Raw genomic sequence first — 23748 nt, 5'->3', positions numbered from 1 at the left:
CGTCGGTCCCGTCTCCCTAGAAGAGCACTTACTGGCCTTCTCCTTTCCACAGGCGGCATTTTCACTTATATTAACCCCGATAGGGGCTCCATCAAGTGAGGTCCCGAGGCTCTCGACCATAGAACAAGACTGCTGCCGGGTGGAGTCAGCCCTAACCGATGCTGATAGAATAGGCAAGTTTCCACAAATTGTATTTGAAAGAGGTAGCACTGTGTATTCTTGATTATGTTCCTCATTATGCTCCTCATTGTGTACCTCATTAGGTGGAATTTGCAAAACCATATCAGCCAATGTGGAAATTTCTTTATTAGGAATGGGATTATCACTGCCATTAGTGTTCTTCTCAGAGGGGGCGTTTAGTGTTTTAGTCAGTTCCTCTAATCCACCCCAGCCCTCATTCACTGCAGCGTTTAACACATCCGCCATTTGATCCGTAGGGGCTACTGGATCCGAGCCACAGGAGCGTAACAATGCCGATACTTTGCCAGAGCGCAGCAACTTTAGCATCGGCTTCCCCAACTGGGGGTTAGAAGTTATAGCATCCCTCTGTGCGCAATTATTAACAAAAGCCGCTTCAGGCGTACCCCCACAGTTCACGTCATGTAACCTGACCACGTCTGCTCCTCCTGCTGGGCCGGGTGGATCCACTGCTGTCTTCACTGGGAACCCCGCCCGTCCTCGGCGGGCCACTCGTGGGGGCGCCACTGCTGAAAGGTGCCGGTGCCCACCTCCTCGACTGCCAGCCAGACTTCTACAGCAACTACAACACTCCTCACGATTATGCCCACATCTGTTAAGAACACCAGAGAGCCGTCAAGGAAAAGATATTGGCAGGGTTACTCGTAATGCTCCAAACACAAACCAGCTCGCTGCGCGGACCCCAACCACCACGCAGCTAATCTCCGTTACCCGGCACATCAACGATGGAGGCCAATGACTGAAGCTGGGGGGGGGGCAGAAAAAGCGTTACTAACAGAACGGAGAGCCCATTCTCTTTTTTCAGCCCCTTTCCATACGTCTTTTCCTTAATTTCTGTAGCGTTCCTCTGTGGCGTTCATCAGCCGGTCAGCCGGTCGACAGCGGAGGTGAGCGGGAGCCGTTGGTGTCAGCCATCAGTCGAGAGTGGGAGGAGGCAGTCTCAGAGGCGGAAACATTCCGCCATCTTCCTTTCCCCTCATGAGTGATGTAATATGTTACGTCATCAGCAGTGCATTGCGGGCGCGCGAGTTATAGTTAGCTGAACTAACTGTAACGTAGGAATTTCAATGGTTTTGTACGAGTGAAATGTCCAGCTAACTATAACACCCCTAACACCTATGGTTTTTCTGTGAATTTTTAGGGTTTTCTAAATGCTAATTCCTAAATATATCGGGCATGAAACCTATGGTTTTTTCAGTGAATTTCAAAGGTTTTTTAAATGCTAATTCCTAGCTATATCAGGCCTGAAACCTATGTTTTTTCAGTGAATTTCAACGGTTTTTCAAATGTTAATTACTAACTATAACGTGTCTCAAACCTATGTTTTATTCAGTGAATTTCAAAGCTTTTGTAAATGAGAATTTTTTAATGTATTAATTGTTATATTTTTTTTATACTAATTAACTACATTTTTAAAAATATTTTTAGATATTTTATTTTTTAAATTATATTATAATTACATTATACATTACATTACAAAATATACTTTCTCAGAATGAATTACTTTAGTTTAAATACTTTGCAAATAGGCAATAGACTTTAAGTACAGTAGTTACAGTTGTTGCAATGGGCAACACAATTTCAAACACAATACACCATTGAGCTCAATGTGAATTTCTAGCTAAATGCAATTAGTTACTTTATGGATTACTTTTCTAACCACAGGTCTAGATCCTAGATTCAGTCCTTGGACATCTCCTGTAAACAGTTGAGTAAAAGCGTTTTGGTTACAGTAGTGACTTTTAAGGAATATTATTGTATTTTAAAAGTTGACACTTAGAAATGTTTTCACATAGAATCACCAATGTTATCCTATAGCAGGAAATTCACTTAGGGGCTGATTCCGATCCGGGTCGGAAGGGCACCGCACGCGATCCGGGTGGAAAAACTATGAGCCGTACGCATGTTTTCCGCCCGACTCATACAGCTGTATGAGCGAGCAAGTACGATGCGACCTACATGAAATTCACCGACCGAGTCGTTTCCGGGTCCGAACCGCTCCATACGTCTCGGTTGTAAGCTAACTGTGGCGTGCAATGGATGCGATTTACGACCGAGCCAGTACGATGCACGCGTCAGACAGCCTGTGCAAGCCGGAGTGTCTGGCTCGCAAAAGATCCCGTAAGTTGGACTTCGGGGGTCGCGTCGGACCCCCCGACACCCGCAGCCATACGCCTCGCACACAAGGGGAGACACATGGGTCTCCCCCACACAGGCATGTACAGCACGGATGGCACCGACGTGTACCCACTGTAGGGGGCGCCCTTGTGCGAGACATACCCATTCAGTCAATGGGAGCCCATGTACGCGTCGTACAACTGGCTCCCATTGACTTCTATGGGAGTCCGACTGAACCGAGTCCGACAGCATACGTGCGCATCGTACTCGCTCGGTCGGACTGTAGGGGTCCGGCTCCGTTGGAAAACACTCCAGATCTGACTCGGTCGGAGTGCTTTCCGACCCGGATCGGAATCGGCCCCTTAGCAGGTAAGTAGTGTTATCGTCACTTTTTCTTACTCAATGGTGGATCCTGAATCCATTACTGGTGCATCTCCTGTAAACAGTTGAAAGAATGCGTTTAAGTCATACAGGCGATTTTTAAGGAATATTTTTAGTTTGTGAAAATAGACACTTAGAAACTTTTCTGCTGAAAACCAGACAATGGATTCCTATGGAAGGAAATACAAGTTACTGGTAAGTACGGTTAGAATTACTTTTCAGGGTCAGTGCTGGGCTAAAAGAGGCAGCACTGAGGTCTCTCCTAGTAACAGGTGAGTAAATCGGACTTCGTAGTTCTGCTGATTTTATAGGAATATTTTAAAGATCCAAAACTCCACACTTTTCAAGTGAAACCAGTCAATGTTACCCTATGGAAGGAAATTCACTTAGCAGGTAAGTAGTGTGATCGTCACTTTTTCTTACTCAGTGGTGGATCCTGGATCCAGCACTGGTGCACCTCCTGTAAACAGTTGAAAGAATGGGTTTAAGTCATACAGGCGATTTTTAAGGAATATTTTTAGTTTGTGAAAATAGACAATCTTTTCTGCTGAAAACCATACAATGGATTCCTATGGAAGGAAATACAAGTTACTGGTAACTACGGTTAGAATTACTTATCAGGGTCAGTGCTGGGCTAAAAGATGCAGCACTGGGTTCTCTCCTGATAACAGGTGAGTAAATCAGAATTCGTTCTTCGGATGATTTTAGGTGAAAATTTTAAAGTTCCAAAAGTCCACACTTAGAAGAATTTCCAAGTGAATCCAATCAATGTTAGCCTATGGAAGGAAATTCAAGTTACTGGTAAGTATGGTTAGAATTACTTTTCAGGATCAGTACTGGGCTCAAAGATGCAGCACGGAGGTCTCTCCTGATAACAGGTGAGTAAATCGGAATTCGTAGTACATCCAGTAAGCACCACAGAGCTGCGTAGCAGAGAGATGTCAAAAGGGGCACGGCCTGCACCACCTCTCTGAAACGCAGCGCAGTGGCGCTTCCTGGAAGCACCTGGTGGGCTACTTGGCCCCCATGGTCCCTCAGGTTTGAAGTGGAATTTTTTCCCTAACTTAAAACGCGTCACAGTGCGTGTTTGCACACATCACGTAAGGCCCCGTCCCCTCGCTTCACCACTGTGTAAACGCAGCCTGTCACCGTTCTAAGTTGAGAGATTAAGTCCCCTTCAATCCTAAGGGTCCCTAGGGTCAAACCAGCCCACTAGGTACCTCCAGTAAGCGCCACAGAGCTGTGTTGCAGAGAGGTGTAAAAAGGGGCGTGGCCTCTGAACACCTGTCTGCAACGAAGCTCCCTGGCGCATACTGGAGGTACCTAGTGGGCTAGTTGGCCCCCAGTGACCCCTCAAGATTGAAGAGGTATTATTTCCGCAACTTAAAACGCACCACAGGGCACATTTGCACCATGGTAAAGGAAGGGGGCGGGGCCTGAAGTGACATGTGGCCAAACACGCCCTGTGGCGCGTTTTAAAATGGGGAATTAATTCCTCTTCAATCCTGAGCTGCCCTGGGGGCCAACTAGCCCAGCACGTACCTCCAGTATGCGCCAGGGAGCTGCGATGCAGAGAGGTGTAAAAAGGGGCGTGGCCTCTGAACACCTGTAAAATTGTGGTTTTTTTTCATCGGCAAGATCCGCGCACCCTGCGTGCATTCTGCCGATTTAAAGAAAAAAAAAAATTGGGGCGCCTTGGGGTACCTTGTGGGACCCCCTGAGCAGGCCTAGGGGGTCAGGGTGTTTCTACCCTGCCCCCTTTTCGTGTTTTGCACGTTTGTTTTTTAGGTTTCTTGTGCCTCGGTTCTACCGAGGCACAAGATGGCTGCCAACACTTCCTGATTTGGAGTGTTGACAGCCAATTAGAATACAGCTCGTACACAGCAGGGTGCGTGCTGGGTGCTATTACGGTACGCGGATCCTCCAAGGCCACAGATATATATATATGTACTTTTAATTGTGATTTTCTCTTTGCCAAATTTGGCGTAATTACGTTCAGCAGTTCGGGCTGTAGCTGCAGCTAAAGGTCCTATGGGAAATTGCATGGAGAAAAACACGTTTTGGGACCCCCCTTTTTTCTTGGCCGCCACTACACGAATCATCCCGAGACTTTCAGGACAGGAGTGGACCAGAGCTGGCCAAAAGTTTTGAAAATTTCGCGATGATTCGTCAATCGGCACCAAAGGTATTGGGCATAAAATGTTGCGAATTTCCTATGGAAAATAGGTCCTAACTATATCTACGTACTGGCGACTGCCAGTAGATAGTTATAGTTAGGACCGAGTTTCCATAGGAAATCTGAAAATTCTATTTTGAATAACTTTGGCGCCGGTTGACGAATCCTCGCGAAATTTTCAAAACTAATGGGGTGCTCCGCTCAGCTCCTACCCTGAAAGTCTCGGGGTGATTCGTCAAGCGGGGCCGAGAAAAAAGGGGGTCTCAAAACGCGTTTTCCCCATGCATTTTCCCATAGGACATTTAGTCGAAGGTACAGCCCGAACGGCTGAACAGAATTACTTGAAATTTGGCAAAGAGGTAGTCCTCAGGTCAGCCATGTGCCTTGTGCATATATGGTGTCAATCTGTTCAGTAGTACCTGAGAAAATTGTAGTTAAAAGCACATAAATATCTATAAGCATAATTCTGATTGGTGGATTCATGTCAGTCAACATTCGAATCGGTCGAAATCAGGAAGTGTCGGCCGCCATTTTGTGTGTGACAGTGAAACAGAAAGGTGGAGAACGTGAAAAGGGGGCAGGGTAGAGAGTTCCTGACCCCCTAGCCTTTGTCAGGGGGTCCCTGAAGGACCCCAAAGGGTGAAAAAAACATTTTTTTTTTTTTTTTTTTTAAATCGCGGGGTGCGCGCACGGTGCGCGCACGGTGGCAAAAAAATCATCAAAAAAATTACAACACAGTATATTAGGAATATAGCTCTTCTGGGAGAAGTGAAGTGAGTTCTGAAAAAAACTGTTGTTTTTTGAGGAGCAGCAAAAAAAAAAATGCAGCAAAAAAGAAAAAATGTTCACAAGGAACAAAAAAAAAAGAAAAAAAATTAGGGGGTGGAGCATGTGTGCTGCTGTATCTTGTTCTCTATTAGGTTAATGCTGCTCTCACCATAACAGAGAACAGCATTGCACACATTGCACCGTATATGCACCTTCTGGAACAGAGGGTGCATATCCAGAGGTCTAGAAGCAGGTGAAGCTGCGGCTGCAGAAGATGTGCTCGGCTGAGCAGCGGCTGCAGATGATGTGCTCGGCTGAGCTGCTGGAGGGTTGTCTCTTGCAGCCCGAGCATGAGCCACAGGATGCATTCCTTTAAAGTGCCTTATCACGGAGTAAATACTAAAGGAGTATTTTTGTTAGGGTCTCCTCTAGATAAGACCACTCCACAAACAGTGCAGGTGACTTTAGGAGCATTCACCTTCTTCTGACCCTCTGGAAAAGTAAAAAATTGCCAAATAAATGAGTCCTTTTGTTTCCTCTGCCTTGGGGGCACAAAGGTCTCCTCCTCACTCCCTGAAGAAGTCTCCTGTTCAGTCATTTTCAGGTGCAGGAAAAGCTGTTCAGCTCCTTCTCCCAGGAAATAAGAAGAAGTAATGAGGGGAGTGGGTGTGGTGTTGGAAGATTCTGGAACTCAAACTACTTTGAACCAATGAAAAGTGTTGTTTCGTAATCACATGACTTGCCGTGCGTGCACGGTGCGTGCACGGAGCACGCGCGCATGCACGTACGGAGCACGCACGCACGGAGCACGCACGCATGCGCACACAGAGCACGTACGCATGCGCACACAGAGCACATACGCATGCGCACACGGAGCACACACGCATGCGCACACGGAGACGGTGCGCTTCGTGCGCGCACGGTGCGCACACCGCGAAAAAGTTTAAAAAAAAAAACAAAACTGTTTATAAGTTTATGGAAGATATAGGTTTCACACTTAGGAATTAGCATTTTAAAAACCTTGCAAATTCACTGAAAAAACCATAGGTTTCACACACGTTATAGTTAGGAATTAGCATTTAAAAAACCTTGCAAATTCACTGAAAAAACCATAGGTTTCACACGTTATAGTTAGCTGGACATTTCACTCGTAAAAAACCATTGAAATTCCCCCGTTATAGTTAGTTCAGCTAACTATAACTCGCGCGACCGCAATCCACTGCTGATGACGTCACATAGTTAGAAATTAGCATTTACAAAACCTTTGAAATTCACAGAAAAACCATAGGTTTCAGGCAGTGTATTGTTAGCAATTATCATTTAAAAAACCTTAAAAATTCACTGAAAAAACCATAGGTTTCAGGGGCGTTCTAGTTAGCTGGACTTTTCACTCGTACAAAACCATTGAAAATCCCCCATTATAGTTATAGTCACTGGAGATGTCATCAGTGATGTCATGAGTGATGTCACTGAGCATATCATGAGTGATGTAATATGTGACGTCATCAGCAGTGGATTGAGGTCGCGCGAGTTATAGTTAGCTGAACTAACTATATCGGAGGAATTTCAATGGTTTTTTACGAGTGAAATGTCCAGCTAACTATAACATGTGTGAAACCTATGGTTTTTTCAGTGAATATATATATATATATTCACTGAAAAAACCATAGGTTTCAGGCACGTTATAGTTATGAATTAGCATTTAAAAAACTTTAGAAATTCACTGAAAAAACCATAGGTTTCAGGGGCGTTATAGTTAGCTGGACTTTTCACTCGTACAAAACCATTGAAATTCCCCCGTTATAGTTAGTTCAGCTAACTATAAATCGCGCGCCCGCAATGCACTGCTGATGACGTCACATATTACATCACTCATGACATGATCAGTGACATCACTCATGACATCACTGATGACATCTCAAATGACATCACCGATGACATCATCCAGTGAATGTGTGTTTTTCTGAAAATTACATATGTTTTATATATGTATATCTCAAGGTCGATGGAAGAATAAATGGGTATATAAGTGTCTAAATGGATGATTTGTTTTTGAAAAATTGATTGTATAACTGACTGATTAAGTGTATCTTAGTGAATACATGGCTTAGTGAGTAATGTTTAAATGTGTAAATATCTGTATCAGTCTCTCACTTTGTGTATAAGTGGCTGCATGGGTTGGTGAGTAGCTACATGAGTGTCTATATAGGTTATTAGTTGGTTTTTTGAGTATCAGTATGAGTGTCTGAGTGTCTGTATGGTTCGGTGGGGGGTATTATGTAGTGCATAGGTGCATGAATGAGTGACTCACTGTTTGTATGTGTTGAAGACAGCATGTGTGCAGGACTGTATGGGTGGATGAGTGTGTGCATGGGTGTGTTAGTGAGTGATAGACTGTCTCAATAGTGTCTTTATGAGTAACTTCATATGTTTTAAACTATATATGTGACTATTGGTGTATATAAGTGAGTATATATGAGAGTGAGAGATTGAAAGAGTTCCTGTATATGAATAAGTATGTGTTTCTATAAGTGATTGTTTAAAAGACTAAGTATGTGTAAGTTTCTGTAGAAGAAAGTGTGGTGGTGTGTGTATAACTGTATATGCAAGCAAATGGATGTTTGATTCTTTATTAGCATGAGTGACTATGTGTGTGAGTAACTATGAATGAGTGGCGTTGTGTAACAGGATGTATAGGTGTGTGAGTACATATGATGAGTGAGTACATGTATGAGTGACTGTATAGGACTGTTGGTGAATGAGTGGATGTGTATGTGGATCTTAGAATTACTGAATAGGTTGTTGTAACTGGTATTGGTATGTCCATTGTTTTGAACATTGTAGTTTCTATTTTTGAATGTGTGTATCAAAGGTTATATTAGGGGAAGAGGAGGTCTGCCACTCTATCACAAGGATGATGTCATCAGTGATGTCATTAGTGATGTCATTTGAGATGTCATCAGTGATGTCATGAGTGATGTCACTGACCATGTCATGAGTGATGTAATATGTGACGTCATTAGCAGTGCATTGCGGGCGCGCAAGTTATAGTTAGCTGAACTAACTGTAACGGGGGAATTTCAATGGTTTTGTACGAGTGAAAAGTCCAGCTAACTATAACGCCCTTCTAGAGGGTGACCTGGGGAGTGGGGTGACGGATGCCACAATACATGTTCTACACCTTAAGCAGGCGGCCTATAGGGCCCTCGTCACGGAGGCGGCCAGGGGCCTCAGCAGAGAGCAACAGGGGCGACTGTATGATGTGGGTGATAAGGCTGGTAAATTGATTGCGTGGTTGGATAAAAAGGAGAGAGCGAATCGTGTAGTCCCGCTGATCGAGAGAATGGATGGTGTACGTGTCACCGAGCCAGAAGACATTGTCTCTTGCTTCGCGGATTATTTCCGCGAGGTGTATTCCCCGGTTTCTCCCTGCTCGGAGGAGGATTCCCATGCCCTGCTTCGGGACATCGCACTGCCCTCCCTTTCGGTGGAGGACAGGGAGTCGTTGGAGGCTGCTCCCACCTCGGATGAAATTGCCCTCGCCATACGCTCGGTCGCATCTGGCAAGGCCATGGGCCCAAACGGCATCCCTATCGAGCTGTATAAGCTGCGACCGGATGTGCTGGGGCCCCACCTTCGCGCGATGTTCCTGGCGGCCCACTCGCGGGGCTCCCTCCCGCCGGACCAGCGTCTGGCTACAATCGTAGTGATCCACAAGGAGGGGAGACCCCGAGAACGGGTCACATCCTATAGGCCTATCTCGCTCTTGAATGCGGAGCCCAAAATCCTCGCCAAGGTGCTCGCCAACCGGCTGGTCGGTGTGGTGGGCGATCTGGTCCACCAAGACCAGTCCGGCTTTATACCCCATCGCAACACGGCCCTTAATCTGCGGCGCCTGCACGGGGTGCTCACGCGTGTTCCGTTTGTGCGGGAGCCGGCCATCTTGGCGTCCCTAGATGCCACCATGGCGTTTGATACACTCGAGTGGCCATACATTTGGGCGATGCTGGCGAAATTTGGATTTGGACCGGGATTCATCAGCTGGGTCAAATTGTTGTATTCGGGCCCATTGGCGCAGGTGGTGGTGAATGGGCGAGTCTCGGCCCCATTCGCGCTGGGACGAGGCACGCGACAGGGTTGCCCCTTGTCGCCTCTCCTGTTTGCACTGGCCTTGGAGCCCCTGGCGGAGTGGCTGCGGTGGCACCCTTCCATCCGTGGTCTCCGTTGGACCCCCGAGTATGAGGACCGCGTGTCCCTATATGCTGACGATATCCTTTTGTACCTCGCCTCCCCGCGTAAATCACTGATTGTCCTGGTTGATGTTTTGCGTTCATTCGGTCGCAACTCAGGCCTTGTCATCAACTGGGCTAAATCATGTGTGTATGTGCTTTTCGGGGAGGCTCCCGTCCTCCCGCGGGACTGTCCGATCCAGATTGCATCTCAGGGGTTCCGGTACCTGGGTATCTATATCACTCTGGACCCGGAGGCCCGCTACGAGCGGAATTTGCTTCCCCCCCTCCAGCGCTTGAAGGAGGACGTCGCGCGTTGGCGGCGCCTGCCGCTTTCGCCGCTTGGCCGGGCGGCATTGTTTAAGATGATGTCGCTGCCACGCTTCCTCTACGCTTTCCAGAACACTATGGACTTGGTCCCGGCGCGCTACTTCCGTGAGGTGGAGAGTCTACAGCGTCGATTGTTCTGGGACGGGAGGCCGCGTATTGCCTTGGCGAAGTTGACGCTCCCGTGGTACGACGGGGGGGTTGCCCTCCCGGATATTAAACGGTATTACTGGGCCTCCCAGCTAGCTGCAATTAATCATGGCCTTTACGGGCCCGCCTTGAACCCGGCATTTGAAATGGACAAGATGCTCCTGCCTGGTGGCGACTACAATCGAGCGCTCTACTCTGGCGCGCCCGACCCCCGCCTGACGGGACCTACGCGTGTCATGGTGCGAGTATGGCACGCGGCTAACGCAGCTATGGGGTGGAAGGACCGTTTGACCCGGGCGTCACCGCTGTATGCGTCCGAGAGGTTGGGCTCCCTGTGGACCTCGAAGGGCTTCGAGAAGTGGGACACGATCGGCATCAGTACAGTGGGGGACCTCTGGACGAGGGGGGGATTTAAAACATTCGAGATGCTGCAGACGGAGTTTCAGCTGCAGGGCAGCGAACACTATCGGTATCTGCAGGTCCGCCACGCACTGGGCTCCGTCTTCCCAGACGTCGCCTCCATTCCGGAGTCATCCCCCCTGGAGGATAGAGTGCTGGATGGCCATGTTCCGGACAGCACGATCTCCCTCATATATAAAAAACTGATTAATGATCGCTCGGGCTTGCTGACTGGCCTCCGCGAGGCCTGGGTTGCCGATGGGCTGGAGTTGGACGACGAGGACTGGATTTCCGCGGTGGCCTCTCCGAAGGAGGTGGCCATACCGGCTCGCCTTCGCTTCGTCCAGCTAAAGATCCTCCACCGGGTTTACATGACGGGGCCACGGCTTCTGCGTATGGGCTATGCCGAGGATGGGCTGTGTAAGCGTGGGTGTGGTGCTTTGGCGACTTTTTTGCATATTCTGTGGGAGTGCCCGAAGGTGGAGCGATTCTGGCGTGGTGTGCATGAGGTCCTGCGAGTGGTTACGCGTGTCGCGCTGTTGCCTGAAGCGAGGAGATGCTTGCTGAATGTGTGGGAACCAACTGACTACTCGGTTCCGCAGGCACGATGGGTGACTCTGGGATATATGGTAGCTAAGCGTGACATCGCGCAGCTGTGGGGGTCCCAGAGGCCCCCGGCGGTGTCGGCCTGGAAAGAGCACATGGATTGGTGCATGTTCCGAGAAAAGGTGGTGTACGTGGCGAGAGGTAAGCCTGTGGCGTGGGTGAAAGTTTGGGGCCCCTGGAACGCCTACCGCGGGGGTATTTGTGAGCCGCCGCTGCTGCCGGCGGCTTCGCCAGCTCCGTCCCCCTAGTTGACCCCCTCCCCCGGCCCCGGGCACAGGGTCCCCCGGTCCGTGCTCTCTTCCCGTTCCCCTCTTTAGATTCTTGTGGATGGTTGGGGTCCCCCACTTACGGAGCACGTGCTGTCATTTCGGATTGCGGGTTGCCTTGCGGGTGTGGTTTTTGTGTGTTGTTGTGTTCTTATAAAATGAAACCGTATTGCGGGCTCGGAGTTATGTGGCCCACGTCGTTGATACCTCCTGATTTACCTCTCTGCAACGCCAAGAGCCTTTTTTGTATGTATGTCATATTCTCCTGTCACTCTAGCGGCCGGCCGGAAGGTTGTAGGCCCATACTTGTATATATTTGAAGACTGCAATAAACGGTTTCAAACAAAAAAAAAAAAAAAAAAAAAACTATAACGCCCTTGAAACCTATGGTTTTTTCAGTGAATTACTAAGGTTTTTTAAATGCTAATTCCTAACTATAACGTGCCTGAAACCTATGGTTTTTTCAGTGAATATATATATGTGTGTAGATAGATAGATAAATAGATAGATAGATAGATAGATAGATAGATAGATAGATAGATAGATAGATAGATAGATAGATAGATAGATAGATAGATAGATAGAAGATATTTTTTACATCTATATTTTTTACATCTGTATTTTTGATTCAATATTTTTGTACTTACCTGTTTAGGTATGGGAGTCAATATTTTTTTAGTCTACATTATTTTTCTCGATATTTTGAACATCAATATTTATGTCATCGATATTCTATCAGTAAACCAGTTTCTAGATTCCAGGTGCATTAAGTCATGATGCTTATAATTGGAGGGGTGAAGGGTGTCGGCCGGAATTATTAATTCTGACCCCCAACAACTTTCTGGAGTTTTCAAACATGGCCCAGTTTAAAAAACGTCACTTCCAAAGTTGGCTGAAGCAAGGTGCTAACTTTTAGTTCTTAGTTGTTTTTTCATATGAAGCATAGAAAGGGTGACAAGAATAGGGCATCAGCTCCCTTTCCAACAATATTAATATTTATATCTAAATGATATTGTTATGTTGTGGGAGGTGGGGTTTGATATACAAGCGAGGAGGCTGAATGTAGATTCTGACGATACTAGATTTATTATCAGGATAAGTTTGTACAGGAGATATGGCTTCAGTCTTTCCTCGTTCTGCTCTTGAGGTGCTCGGGGTGGCGCTGGACTGGGAAGCTGGCGCCGATGGTTCTGGTTCCTCCCTGGTCTCGATGGGGTCTCCCCGGAGGCTCATAGGAGAGAAGAGAGAAAAGGAGCCGTCAATTATCTAGTTATATGAAGCCTCAGAACCTTTACCAAACACCACACCCGGGAGTGACCGAATAAGGTAGTGTTGTATCTCTAGGGAGATACGATAGAAATGTGTCAAAGGGAACTCCCAACCTAGGGACGATAGTAATTCCGGGAGTGTTTGACTGTCGGTTTAAGACAGGAATGAAAATCAAGTGTTGGCACGAGTTCGGTGGTAGGAAGAAAACGATAACGAGGTGCAAAAAAAACACAGGAGAATTCCGAGGTTCGTAAACCCCCTCCCCAACATTACCTAGGGTTTGTGCACAAGCTATTCAGGCATTTTCCCCGGTGCTCCCCTCCCGTTGCGTCTTCTCGCGCCACCCGCTCACCCGCTCACCCTCCCCATTCACCCCCGTAACGTGACTCACCCGGCCCGCCGCAACTCTCCTGAGCTGCGGCCGCTCTTCCGCCTCCTTCGGTGGGGACCACCACTCCTCGCTCCACCGTTCTTCCGCATCCTCTGCTTCCTCCCGGTCGTCCTCGGGCTCCGCGTCTTCCTGGGTCTCTGTTTCTTCCTGGATCTCCGCGTCTTCCTCGCCGGGTTCTCCGTAATCTCCTCCTCCCATCTTCTTTATCTGCGTCCCTTTATAGCTATTGGTCCGTGCCTCCCCCTTCCGGTCGTTCAGTCCAGTCATTGGGCCGTGAACACTACTTCCTGGTTTGCTTCCGCCCAGTTCCGGGTTTGTCCAACGGTCCTGCGGTGGAGAAACGGGATACAGGTGTGTGGTAGATTGCCGTTTCTGCTCGGCCTTTAAGTTCCATAATGCACTGGGTTCCCTCGAGACACAGAGCGGCCTCTCCCACGGCGTCCCAAAGGTAAGCCCCGTACTCTCCTTCTCACATCTGTCCTCATGCCAGTTCACTGAGAGACAACGAGTGCATCCCATGGAACAATGCAGGCACAATACTGAACACTTGAAAGTTTGGAAAGTCGAGATTAATTTTAATAAATGCTGCAGATGACACACAGACTCTACAGCAGAAGAGATATGTGAAAATCACTATGACAAGTCAACAATTTTAACCTGTCCTGAAATAGAAGCACTGAATTACACTCGAGCAGAGTTTTGATTAGCAAGGAAGATAGTAGAATTCTTATCTCTGCTAAAAGTGTCTCTTTATCTTCATCAGTGAGATTGTTCTGGAAACAGATCAAATATGGAATGTATCAATTCGTAGTTTGATATCAGAATGAATTATATTTATTATTTTGGGCATAAATTAGAGTTTAGCGGACATGGCACACTGCCCCAAAGGTGAGCAAGCACCATGTCTACCAGTACCCCTACTTTATTTGGAGTTGGGGTAACCACCGTGAGTCTGACAGTGAAGTCTAGGCGGCAGAAACCTTTGATCAATGGCCCATATAACATTGGCCTCTTAAAAAAATGAGAGGGACCCTTTGTGAAACTAAAGGACTAGGGTTCAATCTAGAAAAAGTAACAGTATATCCTTTGGTTGGCAAATACTGAGAGAACCCTTCCTTATTCAACCATCTAAATCACACACATTCAATCATGGGGGACACAGTAACAATTGAAAAAGCAGTGTGCCAGCACACAAGAAAAGAATTGAAAATAATATGTATTCATTTATTAAAAACATATAAAACAATTATGGCAAGTTAAAAAACAGTTCATAATTTATAGTTTATATCATTCAAAATAAACAAATATCACACCGTGAATAGACAAATGAAAAAACTCAATAACAAATAAAATATAGACAAAAGTATTAAAAGACACTACACTTTGCCATAAAGGGACCATATCTGTATGAAGTAACGTTGGGAATGGACCCTGATGTGCAAAGGACAAACAGTATCTAGTGTAGCAGCCCACTGCGTGGATTATGATGCCAGTGCGTCGATGCGTTTCAATGGTATTATCTTGAATTAAACCATCTTTATCAAGACTAAAGATATTACTCTCTGATGGTATATCTACAATAAAAACATACAATTATTACACATTCCCAATAACCATAAAAGACATTGATATACAATACAAAAAAAACCATTTCAATCACGATTAATCTGTTATATTGTTTAGACATAATTAAAAAAATTACAAAAAGTCACTGACAATGTTCATGACATCACCGCTTTGATAATTACCTCTGGTTCCCTCCATAAATCTCACAATGACACATCAACATGCTCATTCGTCAATTCACACTCGGTTCCACCCAACTGGTAGAACACTAAAGACCTATACGCAAGTGAACAATATCTCACCTTAAGAATAACTTGACCAAGGTGCAGTGATCACTTCTGTTCTCAAGCTTCTTGTAGGGAATTATAAAATGCTTCTCCCAACACCAGAAATTAGCATTAAAAAGCTGAAGGGAGACCAAACACTGTGTCTAAGAACCTACATATTACATAATATTATACCGCCTATGTCCTCATACGATATTAGAGGCCACAATCACATGTTAATATATTCCTATCTCAGCCTGTATAAAGGATCAAGCAGAGTGCAGATCGGGCAACAGCTAACCTTACTGCTCTTTTTCCATCACAGAGTCTAAAACAAGGGCATATTACACTGTTTACAAGGCATCTACCAAAAAGTCAATTATTGGCAAAGTGATATGAATATCAACATACCTCTAACACCCACCAATAGTGGATAACATCCAATGTTGGAATAATGCATCCTGCTCAGGCCTGAATATTGTGTCACAGGATTCCTTTATGCCCTTCATTTAATAGGGTCTGCAAAAAATATTAAAAACAGGACTCAGTTCATTAGAAAATACCCTTCAATTGATAGGGCCTGAAAAAAAGAGATTTTGCATGTGTTAAAGACAAGACTCCATTACTCAGAAAAATAGTCCTATCGGAAAGTACTCCTATACAAACCCACATTATAAACTTTCAATTGCTGCCAAACGGCTAATATGTAATACAATATAAAGATTCTCTACTGGAGAATTAGTAGAGACACCCTACCAGCATATTAAGCAGAAACATATAGACTCAGAACTATAGCCACAGCCTTAACAAAAGACCACTCATATAGGCTAAAAGAACTTCTCTAAGAACAAGTCTTAGCCCCACTCAGGGCAAAAGTGACACCATTTTGATTTGAGCCTCAATAAATACCTTTTGTCCTCTGGTATGGCAGTGCCGCTCCGTGTCCGTCCAATATCGTTTATCTATCAACGCCAAGCTAGCGTTAGCGTACTGCTCGCCGTTTTATACGCTCTACCGCAATGAATCTAGGTCAAGAGGCTAGTCCACCAGTGCTTCGACCACACCCCCTGGAATAATATTTCCTTAGCGCCAGGCGGCTCGCGGAAATAGAAATAGTTCGGCCATCTTAGAATAGTCAAAAATAATAACTACATAGATCGAGGAGCTTCACCCGGGCTCGCACCGTAGGACAATGGCAGATACCAACTCAAATAATTATTAGTAGCTTATATAATTGTATAACAGACCGGTGCTATTATTTTGACCTCCTTAGTGCGAGGTGGCCCGCATTACTAGAAGCGGTTCTGCCATCTTGGAGGGGTCATAAATCATACCTACATAAATCAAGGGGATAAAACTAAGTTCACACCAATGGCACTTGCAAATGAGTACCCTATCATTATGAAGCAGACTGTTGCTGCTATTTCAACCTCCTTAGTGTGAGGCGGCCCACATTACTAGAAGCGGTTCTGCTATCTTGGAGGGGTCATGAATCGCACCTACACGAATCGGGGGACTAGACCTAAGATAACACCAAGGGCTCTTGCAAATGGGTACCCTAAATACAATCACAAAAATTAGCAATTTGCAAACACAGGAGTGAACATGAATATAACTTCCTAATTTTGAAAAAAAATAAATGCAATTTTTTTTTATTATTATCACTTACTAATGTCACTCCTTCATAACAGCACTACACCTACAGACTAATGCAACCGTGTTGAAGATTAAAAACACATACTCAAATTGTCAACAGATACAGGTGCAGGGATGTTATGGGGGGGTATCATAGGTACCTCCAAGGCCCCATAGCGGAGAGCCAGAGGGGTAGGGGGCCTTGATAAAGGCCCCCAAAGACACTTTCCGACAGCCTTTCCATGTCGGAAAGGCCGCATGAAAAGGCTGTTGGTAAGTGCCATCATAATTACAAAGATGGATCTGAGCCATCATTAGGGGATAATGGTGGCTGTCAACGCTCCGACGGGCTCCTTGAGCCCATCAAATGTACTTCAGAATCCCCACGCAGGTTTCACTCCAACCGCCATCATCCTAATATGGCAGCTGGATGGAAACCTATGAGGTCGGATGGAAAGCCTCCGACAGCTGGTTGGAGGCTTTCCTTCCGACATCATAGTCGGGCCCATAATTGTTTTCTGTTTGCGTTCGACAGGAAAGGCTGGTGGTTCTGCCCAGAAAAACAAAGAAATGACTCCAACACGCTGGGAGAAAACTTTCAGCAAGTCATGCCCATTTGTTTATTGTTTTCAATAGTAAACTCCTGTTTTGGAAGTTACACTTTGGAAAAGAAAACCTTTACTGTGCAGACATACTAAACATGGTACCCGTACACCAAAGCTTCAGTGCCTTTAATGGAGCAGCAGTAGTTGTGGCTTTGCTGAGGCACAAAGATGCCTGCCAGCATGACTGACATCCCTAAATGTGGGAGGCTGGACTCCGCCAGGGTAGCAGAGTACATCCTTCTGCTGACTTGGTAGAAAGGTGTTCACTCCAACTCTAAATACACCCCTTAGTTGTGTCACTAAATGAAATGTTTTTTTCATAAACATATGAAAAATTCCTAAACATCATTACCAGAAAAGTGAAAAATTTCAAATTCATTGGTATCCATGCTATCTTTTTTATTTGTTTTATTTTAATAGTTGTTTACAGCGCGAACATGACCCTTGCGGTTAACGGAGTGCTTTACAGAATTACAATATGCTTAGTAGTAAAAGTAATAGTAACATATTCGCTACAAGTCCACTAACCATTGGATTGGAAGGTTACAGCATTAATAACAAAATAATGTCAAAATTCATCCACAGCAAAACCAGGCAGAGTTGAGAAGCAGGGGGGTAATGTAGGTATTGCACGGAGGATCGTGTTAGATATCCAGGTATAGTTAGTCATGTGTGTGACTGAGGAGAGGAGAGTCATGTGATCTAGGGGAGAAATTTCTTCAGGAGGAATTCTTTGGCTTCTTTCTTGAATAAAATGGTCAAGGGATTCGTTCTGATTTCTGGAGGTAAAGTGTTCCAGATTATTGGGAAATTCCTAGAGAAGGCACAGTTGTAGGTTTTCTACTTGTGGAATCTCTGAGGTTTCAGAAGAAAGTTGTTTGAGCTTCTGGTCGCTCTGGAACCTCCAGAGAGTTTGAGCTTCTGGACGAGATATTTAGGAGTATTATGATGGATGACTTTGTGGATCATGCAGGAAATTTTTAGTTGGATTCTAGCTTTGTATGGGAGCCAGTTGAGGGACTTGCGATCCGGGGTGATGTGGGTGTATCTTTTTGAGCCCGTAATAAATATAGCGGCAGAGTAGAGTGAGGCCATTAGAGGAGCAAGTTTGTATCTGGGTAGTCCCGAAAGGGTAACACTACCATAATCCAGCTTGGGAATCACTAACGCTTGTACAGATAGTTTGAAATCGCTGGGGGAGGAAAGGTTTTAATTTTCTTAAAATACTCATTTGATGATTTGCTGCTTTGGTGGAGGCACTGATGTGTTTCTACATGTTGAGATTTTGTCAAGAGTAACGCCCAGTGATTTTGTAGAGTCAATAATTTGTGAGGTGCAGTTGATGGTTGTAAGCTGTTTCAACCATGCTATCGAGTTGTAGTCTTTGTGCCTACCATATTTGTCTATTGGTGTATTTGTAGACTTAAGGAATTGAAATGTGAAGACATGAACAGCAAAAGAAGTTAAGATCACCACTAGAAAACATCAGTCAAAAAGTGGAATAGATCTATCGGGTAATGATCGAGATATTAAAGCACACGCACAGTAAACAACAAAGTTCAAGCTATTACAAATGCTAAATACCTCTACAAACACTTTCAATGAGTAAAATACACAACAGCATTAACTTTTACAGAGCACCAGATATGAACGTTAGTGCGCCAGCAAGGCGACTGCTAGAACCAAATACCCCACAACAAAGAATTAACTGCAATAACCAAATCATAGAACACAGAAACAAACAGACTAACCCTGTATATTCCAATTACAGGAAGTAAAGTAAAGCTGTTAAGTTGTTCAAGTATGGTAATGGATGACACAGTCAGTTGAATTAAAAAAAAAATATTTAGTATGATTTCTTGGTACCAGAGTACTCTGTCTCTAGGGTAGCTTCTTTACCCACATGTGTAGGGGCCATGCTATTCTTACACTTCCTTGCTCTAGAATTCACTTCCCTCAGTGCTTACTTCTTATACAGCTCTTTAGAAAGGTAGGGGTCTCATTTGTCCAATGCCACGCAGAGTCTAGACTAATGCTCGACTCAATTCAATTCAATTCAAGAATCTTTATTCGGTGATTAAAAAACACCATAAAAGCACACATACATATACATAGATAAAACGGCATTAAATATTAGTCAAGATCCTTGTGCATAAATAACAATAAAATACTAACATACAAGGCTGTAAATTTAAAACAGGCAGTCACAAGTCTTTTAATCCTCTCCCCTCGTCTTCCTTAGTCGGACAGCAACCTTGATAAAATTCATAACACAACACAAGGTTAGCGGGTCAGAAGCTTTTTGCAAGTAGATTAGTGCATCTCTGACATGTTCCAGGTGGGCCTTTTTTAGGATGTCTACTAGGAATCTACGCCTGGGCATTGAATAATAGGGACAGAGCAAAGTAAAATGAAGGGAGTCCTGCGGAGACCGATTGTCGCAGCCGCAGGGTCCCTTCTGCTCGATTGACATGGTAAAACCTGCTGGCGAGGCCAACATAAAAGGAAGTAGGCTCAGTCTGAAACGGCACATAAGAAATCTGTCCTGTGTATTGTGTACAAGATACAGGTAGGGCTCCATACCCTCCACACTCTTCACCAAAGTATGAGCCCTTATTGACTTTTTTTCCCCTTCAGCCAGAGCACGGCATTGGGTTTTCCGCTCTAGGAAAATTTCCCCTACTTGTTTCTTGTGCTGTGCTGAAATGGTGGTGGGGTTCTTGAAGAGGTTTCCAAACCCTAGTTCCTCAAGAGTGTTTCTCACATATTTGAGCCATGGGATGCGCATGCAGTGGGTCCTACCTAGGCAGTCCAGTAAGATTTTTCTACTTAGATGCGCGTCTGGATTTACCCAGATTTTTAGCCACGCCACAATTGGCCTAAGTTTTAACAAATCGACCAGATATGGCCTTCCTAGCTCCCTGTGAGCTATGAGTCCAGCAGTACTGGGTGGTACCCTCAGGATAGATTTCAGATGTTTGTTCTCTTCCTGGTCAATTCTAGAGGTATTCACGAAGCCCCAAACTTCTGCCCCATAGCTTACTTTAGCGCATGTTATGGAGCCGTACAGGTTCATCACCTGTTCCGGACTCCATCTGCCCAACCTCCTGCCATATCCGTCTATTGCCCCGTTAGAGGCAATCATTTTGTTACAGCGCTCTTCCACCAAGGAGTTAAATTGAAGAGCACCATCAAAGGTTACTCCGAGATAGGAGAACGTTTTAACCTCCTCTAAACAATGGGAGCCTATTGTGTAAGAAAATTTTGAGGAAGGTTTTTTGCCTGCCAGGAGCACGTAAGATTTGCTTAGGTTGACAGATAAGTCCAGATCGCTCATAAACTTGACGAACCCATCTATCAGAATCTGTAGGCTTCGCGGTGTACGCGCCAGCAAGACCGCGTCGTCTGCGTAAAGCAGGACAGGGATTTGCCGCGTCCCAACCCTTGGGGAATCTACCTTTAAGCCCAAAAGAAACTGTTCCAAATTATTAATGTAAAGGGAGAACAAAAAAGGGGCAAGAATACAACCTTGTCTGACTCCACTTTTGCATGGAAAGGAGTCCGTCAAACCTCCCTCCCTGTTAAATCTAACTCTAGCCGTGGTGTCGCTATGCAGCTCCCTTAGTATGGTAATTAGGCCGCTCTCGATCCCCATCCCTGCCATCATGTCCCACAACTTCCCTCTATTGACGTGATCGAATGCTGCTGCCAGGTCCATGAATCCCATATAAATGGGTTCCTTACTGGCCAGAGTATATTTGGCAGTCAGCATATATAGGTTCAGGCATTGGTCGCTGGTGGACCTCCCTGACCTGAACCCATATTGAGTGTCCGAGAAGATGTTGTTCTCTTCGGTCCACTCGGACAATCTGTTCAGGAGTGCCCTTCCCAGAAGTTTAGCCGAGACGTCAATCAGGGAAATAGGCCGATAACACTTGGGGTCGTCCTTGTTGCCCTTTTTAAAGATTGGCACAATGATCGCTTTAGACCATGATGGAGGGAGACCGCAGGTGATAGCAGTGTTTAGGACCCTGGTCATCAGTGGGGCCCAAAGATCTATATTACTAAGAAAAAGGTCAGGGGGAATTCCATCTGGGCCCGGGGCTTTATTCTTAGTTAGACTCTCCATCCCTGCCGTGATCTCCTTAAGGGTAAATACTACCGGAGGAGCCTGACTTGGGGTTACTGATGACTCTACGTGGGGACCCGATTCATGGTTATACAGGCTCCTAAAGTGTGTGACCCACTGCTCCGGGAGGATGTTAGCCCCTATCTCCGGAGAATCATTTTCTTGAAAGGTCGGTTTATTGATGATTCTCCAGAACCCCGCTAGGTCCCTTCTTTCCCCTGCCTCTCTCAGATCTGCCCAAGCTTCTGCCTGCAGGGTGAGTTTCCTCCTTTTGGTCTCTTTTTTATATTTTTCTCTGCATGCCCTGATTACTTGTGGATCTCGTGGTTTTGACTTAAGGGAGCATTTCAGTTCCCTCAGTGCCTTGGAACAATCTTTATCAAACCACCGGGGATTGACCAGATTACGCGTGGGCGCACTGGACCTTAGTAATCCGTCTATCAGGTTGGCAATGTAGTTAAATGCTTATAATAACCTTGGTCCCTGGACTTCCAGATCCAAACATTCATTTATGGCCAGCAGACCCTTATCGCTCAGGTTTTTATAGAACTTTGCCCCATCTATTTTGGACCATTTCAGTCTCCTGCCTTGATCGGTGACCCTCTCCACGATTGAACGATGGGCATTGGAGCCAATACCCGCCCTATATGCGAGCATTAAAACAAGCGGGTTATAGTCGCTGAAAGTGTTCCAGTCTATCCCTACACTGACTACTTTCTTAACCAGGGATCTCGAGACCAGAATATAATCTATAATAGACGAGCAGCCCCTGCCCTTAAAAGTTGGTGGGAGAGTACCATCCGACTGTGGGTCTACCATATTAATGGTGTGCTCTAGGTCGTACTTAAGCCGAAGCAACCTAAGAGCCGACCCAGTAGGCGAATGAGAAAAATGCGGTCCCTTCTCAATTGGGCATTGCGCCCAATCTGTGTTCTTTTTGACCAGTGCCGGACAAAGGTGACAATTAAAATCCCCCACCACAAGCAGTCCACCAGACGGTCCCTTATTCTGGGATATGATTTCTTTTCCTAACCTTTGGTCGAGTTCAGTTAATACCGGGGTGTGGCTATTTTCTAACTCGGTGCTATACATGTTAAAAACAGAGAAACGTAACCCCTTTCCCTGGAACCGAACCGCCTGTATCCCATATGAGAACCAGTCTGGAAAGGACCAGGTGCCTGGCAGGTCTAAATCTACATAGATGGACAAACCGCCCATTGCTCTCCCTGAGCTAGATTTTCGGGCGGGAACAAAAAAACACTTGTACCCCTGCAGATGGTAGTTATTCTCCACAGCCCATGTCTCCTGTACACATATAATGTGAAATGTTCTAATGAAGTCCACCCATTCCTTATTGTTGAATTTGCCCGCTATACCCGCTATATTCCATGAGATAAGTCTCACACCCTCTCCACTCCATTCAGCACCCCCCTGGGCCCTTGGTCTTCTTTCCCACATTGATCTTTGCATTCCCTGCCCATGTCCCCCTCCTGTCTTGTCTACAACTATTTCCTTTGGCACAACGCAGTTTGGTTCCCCCTCACCAACCACCAGGATTTGCTGAGCCTTGGATCTTTGCTCCTCCAGTCTTTCTACCGTACCTCCAATTTCTATACAACCCTGGGGGGCATTGTCTGTCTGTCAATCGACCCCTTCAAGGCCATTTAGGCAATGGAACCGGTTATAGGAAAAAAAGGGTTGTTCAGGTCGGCCAAAAAACGGCCTAGGGTTAAAGGCCTGGTGACTCCCCCTCCTGCCAACCCTCTCCCAGATGTCATGAGTTTGGGATTGCTGAGATAGGACTGGGATGATGGGAAAAAAGAACGACACATGGAGAGTTTGGATGGTGGATTCCCTAGATCTGTTTTTCCCTTGACATATATGGGACACCGTTCCTGTGTCCCTAAAACTCACCAGTATGCAGTCCCCTTTAATGGATTTTTGTGTTCTTCCCACCCATGGTACCCTTCTTACCATTATAATTTCGTTATTAAAATGTGTCGGGAGGGGTCTATTTATGTTTAACCACTTGATTACCCTACTTTTTAGGGCACAAAAGTCCTCCGTTTCACCTTCCTCAAGTGGGGGGACACCTGCCATAACGACAGTAAAAGCATTGGACTCTGGAGGTAAATTGGGTCTGCGTGGTCTCAGGGTGAGCTTCATTAAAGGGGTCGGGGTGCTCTTGTCTACCGGCTGTGCCGGGGGTACAGATCCTAAAGGAGGGTTAGGCATATTGGTGTTAGGGGGCTTAGCTGTTGCAGGCTTT

The sequence above is a fragment of the Triturus cristatus genome, chromosome 3_1 (assembly GCF_964204655.1).
Source record: "Triturus cristatus chromosome 3_1, aTriCri1.1, whole genome shotgun sequence".
NCBI classification, from domain to species: Eukaryota; Metazoa; Chordata; class Amphibia; order Caudata; family Salamandridae; genus Triturus; species Triturus cristatus.
Note: the sequence above shows the minus strand (reverse complement) of the source record.